Below are 7,406 nucleotides of genomic sequence, written 5' to 3' on the forward strand. Positions count from 1 at the left end.
ACTGCATTGCAAGATTCTAGATTTGAAGCTTTCGTGACTGCAAGGATTCATACTCTTAGGTTTATTCGGTAAAGTCACGTAGGTAAAAATAAATAAGTAATAAAAAAACTCTTTTTTTAAATAAAATAATAAATCACGACGTTTTGGAGGCAACACAAGAAGTGTTGCAGAGCACCTTGGTCTCGGAAAAGACAATATCATGAGAGCCCACAGCGTTGTAGCAATATTCGGCAACGGCGGAAGACTCAATTTTGCCGTGTTTCAGATCTAACTTGTGGTCGCGGACACGATCGGAGACATGACGTTTCGTTTCCCCAATGTAACAATTACCACAGCTGCAACTCAGTTTATAGACTCCAGGGTATTGCATGTCAGGAATGACATCTTTTACAGATGGGATTAGATCACGGATTTTATGTACTGTACTGAATCGGACTTGGATCTTATGTTTGTTTATAATTTTTGATATCTTTTTGGTCACGCCTGCTATGTATGGCAACGTGATAGTTTTGATAGGAGTTTCAAGTGGTTGTTTCTGTATGGTGGGAGAAACAGCTTGGCGGATCGTGCGGTCAGAGTATCCGTTCATCTTGAGGGCCCGATGTACATGTTTTAATTCACTGGCCAGGTGATGTTGGTCAGAAATGCCATGAGCTCTGTGGTGTAGTGTTTTGATGAGAGAATTATTTTAAGTCGGGTGGTGGTGGGAATCAGGTTTCAAGTAGGAATCTGTGTGGGTGGCTTTCCTGTAGACAGAATGTCCCAAGCATCCATCAGGTCTCCTCTCAAACAGAACATCTAAGAATGGTAGTTTGCCATCATTCTCCACTTCCATGGTGAATCTGATGGATGGGTGTCTGGAATTGATGTGGTCCAGGAAATGGTTCAATGCTGGGAGGCCATGTGGCCAAATGACGAAAGTGTCATCCACATACCTCTTCCACAGTGAAGGACGCAGGGTGGACGTCTGGATGGCGTCTGATTCAAACTTTTCCATGAACATATTGGCTATCACTGGTGACAAGGGGGAGCCCATAGGGGTACCCTCATTCTGTTTGTAGAAGGTGCCATTCCAGGTAAAATAAGTGTTGGTGAGGCAATGCCTAACCAGCGCAGGTAAATCCGAATTCAATCCATGTTGGACCAAGTCTTCAATTATTGTTAGGGTGTCAGGCACTGGGACTTTGGTAAACAGAGATACCACATCAAAACTGACGAGGATATCGTCAGGAGAGAGTACCATGTCATTGACCATAGAGACCAATTGGGTTGAGTTAAGTAATGCTGAAGAGGTCTTGCCAGTGAAGGGAAGCAGAGTATCTGATAGAAAATGGTCTAATTTGTAGGTAGGAGAGTTGATCGTGGACACGATGGGCCGTAGTGGGGTGCCTTCTTTATGGATCTTGGGAAGACCATAAAATCTGGGAGGTCTAGCAGCCGAGGGTTTTAGGGAGGGACGTTTGGTTGGTTCGATTAGGGAAGTCGAACTCGTGATGATCTTGTTGTTTTTTGTCGTTAGGCTGTTAGTAGGATCGCTTTTAATTTTGGAGTAACTCCCATCATTGAGTAGGTCCAGCATTTTGTTGTTGTATGAGCCTTTATCCATGATGACCGTAGCATTGCCATTATCGGCCGAGAGGATGACTATAGCATCTCTCTTTTTTAGGTTCGCGAGTTCAGAGCGTTCGTTTTTGCTAATGTTGCTAGTGGGTTTCTTAGCGTTCTTAAGAATAGTGGCTATTTCAGCTCTTGCTACATCCGCATGGATGTGTCCTACAGTGAGGGAAAAAGTATTTGATCCCCTGCTGATTTTGTACGTTTGCCCACTGATAAAGAAATGATCAGTCTATAATTTTATCGTAGGTTTATTTGAACAGTGAGAGACAGAATAACAACAAAAAAATCCAGAAAAACGCATGTCAAAAATGTTATAAATTTATTTGCATTTTAATGAGGGAAATAAGTATTTGACCCCCTCTTAATCAGAACGATTTCTGGCTCCCAGGTGTCTTTTCTACAGTTAACGAGCTGAGATTAGGAGCGCACTCTTAAAGGGAGTGCTCCTAATCTCAGCTTGTTACCTGTATAAAAGACACCCGTTCACAGAAGCAATCAATAAATCAGATTCCAAACTCTCCACCATGGCCGAGACCAAAGAGCTCTCCAAGGATGTCAGGGACATGATTGTAGACCTACACAAGGCTGGAATTTGGCTACAAGACCATTGCCAAGCAGCTTGGTGAGAAGGTGACAACAGTTGGTGCGATTATTCGCAAATGGAAGAAACACAAAATAACTGTCAATCTCCCTCGGCCTGGGGCTCCATGCAAGATCTCACCTTGTGGAGTTGCAATGATCATGAGAACGGCGAGGAATCAGCCCAGAACTACACGGGAGGATCTTGTCAATGATCTCAAGGCAGCTGGGACCATAGTTACCAAGAAAACAGTTGGTAACACACTACGCCGTGAAGGACTGAAATCCTGCAGCGCCCACAAGGTCCCCCTGCTCAAGAAAGCACATATGCATGCCCGTCTGAAGTTTGCCAATGAACATCTGAATGATTCAGAGGACAACTGGGTGAAAGTGTTGTGGTCAGATGAGACCAAAATGGAGCTCTTTGGCATCAACTCAACTCGCCGAAGTTTGGAGGAGGAGGAATGCTGCCTATGACCCCAAGAACACCATCCCCACCGTCAAGCATGGAGGTGGAAACATTATGCTTTGGGGGTGTTTTTTTCTGCTAAGGGGGCAGGACAACTTCACCGCATCAAAGGGACGATGTACGGGGCCATGTGCCGTCAAATCTTGGGTGAGAACCTCCTTCCTTAAGCCAGGGCATTGAAAATGGGTCGTGGATGGGTATTCCAGCATGACAATGACCCAAAATACACGGCCAAGGCAACAAGGAAGTGGCTCAAGAAGAAGCACATTAAGGTCATCTTCTTGGTTCTTTCGGTAAAGTCACGTAGAAGGGAAGTAATAAAATAATAAAAATAAAACAATACAATTATTCTCACGACGTTTCGGCCACAACGCAAGCAGCCGTCTTCAGGTGAAAACCAGGTCCGTCGAGGCGACAGAGTCTGAATGATAATTTTATTATGTTTTATTTTTATTATTTTATTACTTCCCTTCTACGTGACTTTACCGAAAGAACCAAGAAGATGAATCCCTGCAGTAACGAAAGCTTTAAATCAAAATTTTACCACATTAAGGTCCTGGAGTGGCCTAGCCAGTCTCCAGACCTTAATCCCATAGAAAATATGTGGAGGGAGCTGAAGGTTCGAGTTGCCAAACGTCAGCCTTGAAACCTTAATGACTTGGAGAAGATCTGCAAAGAGGAGTGGGACAAAATCCCTCCTGAGATGTGTGCAAACCTGGTGGCCAACTACAAGAAACGTCTGACCTCTGTGATTGCTAACAAGGGTTTTGCCACCAAGTACTAAGTCATGTTTTGCAGAGGGGTCAAATACTTATTTCCCTCATTAAAATGCAAATCAATTTATACAATTTTTGACATGCGTTTTTCTGGATTTCTTTGTTGTTATTCTGTCTCTCACTGTTCAAATAAACCTACCAATAAAATTCTAGACTGATCATTTATTTGTCAGTGAGCAAACGTACAAATTCAGTAGGGGATCAATACTTTTTTCCCTCACCGTATTCCTCTGAGGGCTACATCAACCTGATAAATCACATCCTCTACTGGTATATGTTTAGGGGTGACAGCGAAATTTAGTCCTTTGGCCAGTACCGTTTTCAGATTTTAATTTGGAGCTTTCGTGACTGCAGGAATTATTATTTGGTTCTTTCGGTTAAGTCACGTCTAAAAATAAAATAATAAATAAATAATAATAAATGTTTGCTATTTTATGCCTGATGACGATTGCTTGTGTTGCAATCGAAACGTCGCTATTATTTTAATTTATTATTTTATTTTTAGACGTGACTTAACCGAAAGAACCAAAGAATAACGTTTTCAGATTGTCAGAAATTGGGATGTTACTTTGATTAATAACGGTCTTGTTGACATCCAGCTTTGTGATGTGTGGCTCTGGTTTCTTCTTTGATAGGAGGTTGAATTTAGAGATCAGGTTAGCTTTGCATTTGGCTGACAATGAGTCAGCAGAAGCAGCAGTCATGTTGTCAACGTGGTTCCAATCAGAAGGGGACATTTTTTGTGTTAACATTAAATGTGTTTATAAGACAGTCTTGTCTAAATTATCGAGTTCAAATCGGAGTAACCTTATTCTCTCTGAGATTAGTGATAGGCTAGCTTTAAATAAAATCTGGTTAGAATTCGGTGAGGACACAGCAGCAGATGTGAGTGTGAAAACGATGGGTATTACCTTGTTATCGCGGCATCAACGAGACAAGAAATCACAGCTTCTCGAGACGCTGGCCTTCCTCAAGAGATGCCGCGATAACAAGGTAATACCCATCGCTTTCACACTCACATCTGATGCTGTGTCCGCCGTTGCCGAACAATGCTACAACGCTGTGGGCTCTCATGATATTGTCTTTTCCGAGACCAAGGTGCTCTGAAAACCTTCTGGCTACCATCAAAGGTTTGTACACGAAGCCATCCAGATATACAAACACAGACATAACTTCAACCGTGATGATGGGTAAAAACTGAGTAATCATTGGAAAGATGTTATTAACCATGTAAAAAAGATTTAACTACCCATATATCTGTACCATCTTATTTGACAGATACTATTCTACTTTACCGAGTGTTGACATCCCCAGCGTTTAACAGTACTGCCTTTTTTGTATTTGGATTGTCAGCCAACACCGGTTACAACCCGAAGTCGAGGTACACCGATTGTTCTCTTTTAGCCCCGCCCACCCCCCCCAACACGTTCCGTTCACTGGCTACCAGAGGTGGGACAAAGTCATTGTTATGCAAGTCCAAGTCGAGTCGCAAGTCATCAAATTCATGACTCGAGTCTGACTCGAGTCCAAGTCACATGACTCGAGTCCACATCTCATAGGTGGGACAAAGTCATTGTTATGCAAGTCCAAGTCGAGTCGCAAGTCATCAAATTCATGACTCGAGTCTGACTCGAGTCCAAGTCACATGACTCGAGTCCACACCTCTGCTGGCTACCAGATTTAGATAAGCCCCTCCCCACCTCCCCCTTAACTTGTATTTAAGAGCTTGTCTCTTGGAATTTTGCCTCACTTGATACAGTAAATTTTAGCTGTGACGGTCCCACCTGATGACGGAGACTTGTGTTGCCTCCGAAACGTCGTGATTTATTATTTTATTTCTATTATTATTTATAATATTTTTTTTAATCGACGTGACTTTACCGAAAAAACCTAAGAGTATGCATTGCAAGACACTTCCCCAACGTTTGCCTTAAAATACAAATATAAAAAGTGCGTCTCATAATCTGGAGCACATGAGTCACGGACGAAAGGAGTTTTACTCTGAATGAGACTGGTTGCAGAACAGCTGCAAATGACCTGGATCTTGAAATAAGTCGAGCTGCATTGAGACGTTCTATACCGTTCGTGAGAGGAGCAGTGAGCTTTAGGTCACTCATCTGAGCCACTGTCACCCATAATAGACTTGTATACGTTATTCACAAACACCCTAGCAAACCGAGTTATGGAACTGTACAGGCCAAACAAGCAAGCGGGATTTACAACAACAAATTTGTCGAGGACCCTGGTGTTCTCATCAACCACATCAAAATATCGGCAGGCCGATGCGACACATCTTCTTCACAATTGGAAAATTTAAGACAAGCCACAGTATGGCAATTGTGGCCACGCACCACAAACTATGTACCATATAATGACTGCACTGTAGTCTGCTCTTCTTCAAAGGAGGAGTTGCAAAATCAAATAAACTCTCTCCTAAAGTGCGCTCATGACGAGCAGACCTCGATAATAGCATATATCTCCAGAGCATATGCACATAAGCAAAATAGATTTGAATCCTATCAGTTCGTAGAAAAGAAAAAAAAATTGTCACATACCACTATTGAATATGAAATGGAATTTAATTCAGTTGAAACGGAAGTAGTTATTCTAATCAAAACCTTTATAAATAAATATATTGATTTAATGAAAACCATTTACAAAGATAAAACTGGCACGTTGACTTTACATGAAAGGAAGAATTAAAACTAAATTCAAAAGGGTGAGACAAGATAACGGATTGCTCGAGTTATTCACGACAATTGCATGGATAATTAAAGCCAGGAACTATCATCGAGAAAGTATGAAGCCATCTCAGATTTGCTCATGACATCGTCATTAATGATGAAAAAATAAGAATAGCTATTAACCTTTCTGGCAATAAAACAGGAGGTGTTAAGATGTTCAGAGACCAAATAGATACCTTTTGCGAGGCATCAAGTCTGAATTAACTACACCTACTTGTGGCAAAACATATGGCATTGTCTTTGAAAATGATTGGCCTACACCAGAGACAGCCTTCTTTATGGCCTTGTCTCACCAGTGTTAGACCAGAGACTGCTAAAATGCGAACAGTACAAAAACAATGCAATAATCAGAACACTTATGACATCTTCATTGTAACAACAAATGTAATTAACCGAGTGAGATATCAATAACGGGACATTTTTCAAGATTTTCACAATAAAGCTGCAACGTTGGACTGAAGGGCAAAATTAAGTGTCGTGTGCAACAGGTTTGTTAGATAGAATAAAGTTATTGTTAGGGGGACATCACCTTAAAACAGAAGATTATGGTAGATCATCGATTATATGTGGCGGCTTAGGGGGGATTTTCAAAAACGTTGGATAATCACATTGTTATTTAAAATCTCATTTTTGTATATTTTTTAAGGTATTGTTTTTTTTGTTCTAAATTTGTTTACTCCATGACATTTGCATAAGTAAACATATGCAGTGTAATAGCGCCAGCTGGTGGACGGCGGTGGCAACTGTGGTGGACAGACAGTACACACGCCGGTGAGCGTGTGCACGGTGTGTTGGCAGAGAGGAGGAACTAGGGTAAGGGTCACGGAGGACTCCATCTGGAGGCCCCTGGAACCTGCTAGTGGGTTCGAGAAGGGAGGCACGGTCAGGGCCCAGCCAAGCCGCGCTGGTAGGATAAAAGGTTCTGGGAGTGGACTCGTCTTGTCGATAGTAGTTGGCTATCTCAGTTAGCGCCGTTAGTGTTAGATTGCTAGTGCTGTGTACAGGCAAGGCTAAGCTACTGTGGAGAGTGTGGATTAAACCGTGAAAGTTGGTAATAAAGAAGGTGCCTCCTAGAAACTATGCCTCTCAATCGTTGACACTACACATATATACAAACAGACAAAACTAAATATCCTACTGTAAATTGTTACTGTATTTACTGTACTGTTCTTACCACTCCAATCTTGAAGGCTCTGCATGGGGTGATGATAGGGGAGTGTA

The sequence above is a fragment of the Lampetra planeri genome, chromosome 14 (genome assembly GCF_965212315.1).
Source record: "Lampetra planeri chromosome 14, kcLamPlan1.2.h2, whole genome shotgun sequence".
NCBI classification, from domain to species: domain Eukaryota; kingdom Metazoa; phylum Chordata; class Hyperoartia; order Petromyzontiformes; family Petromyzontidae; genus Lampetra; species Lampetra planeri.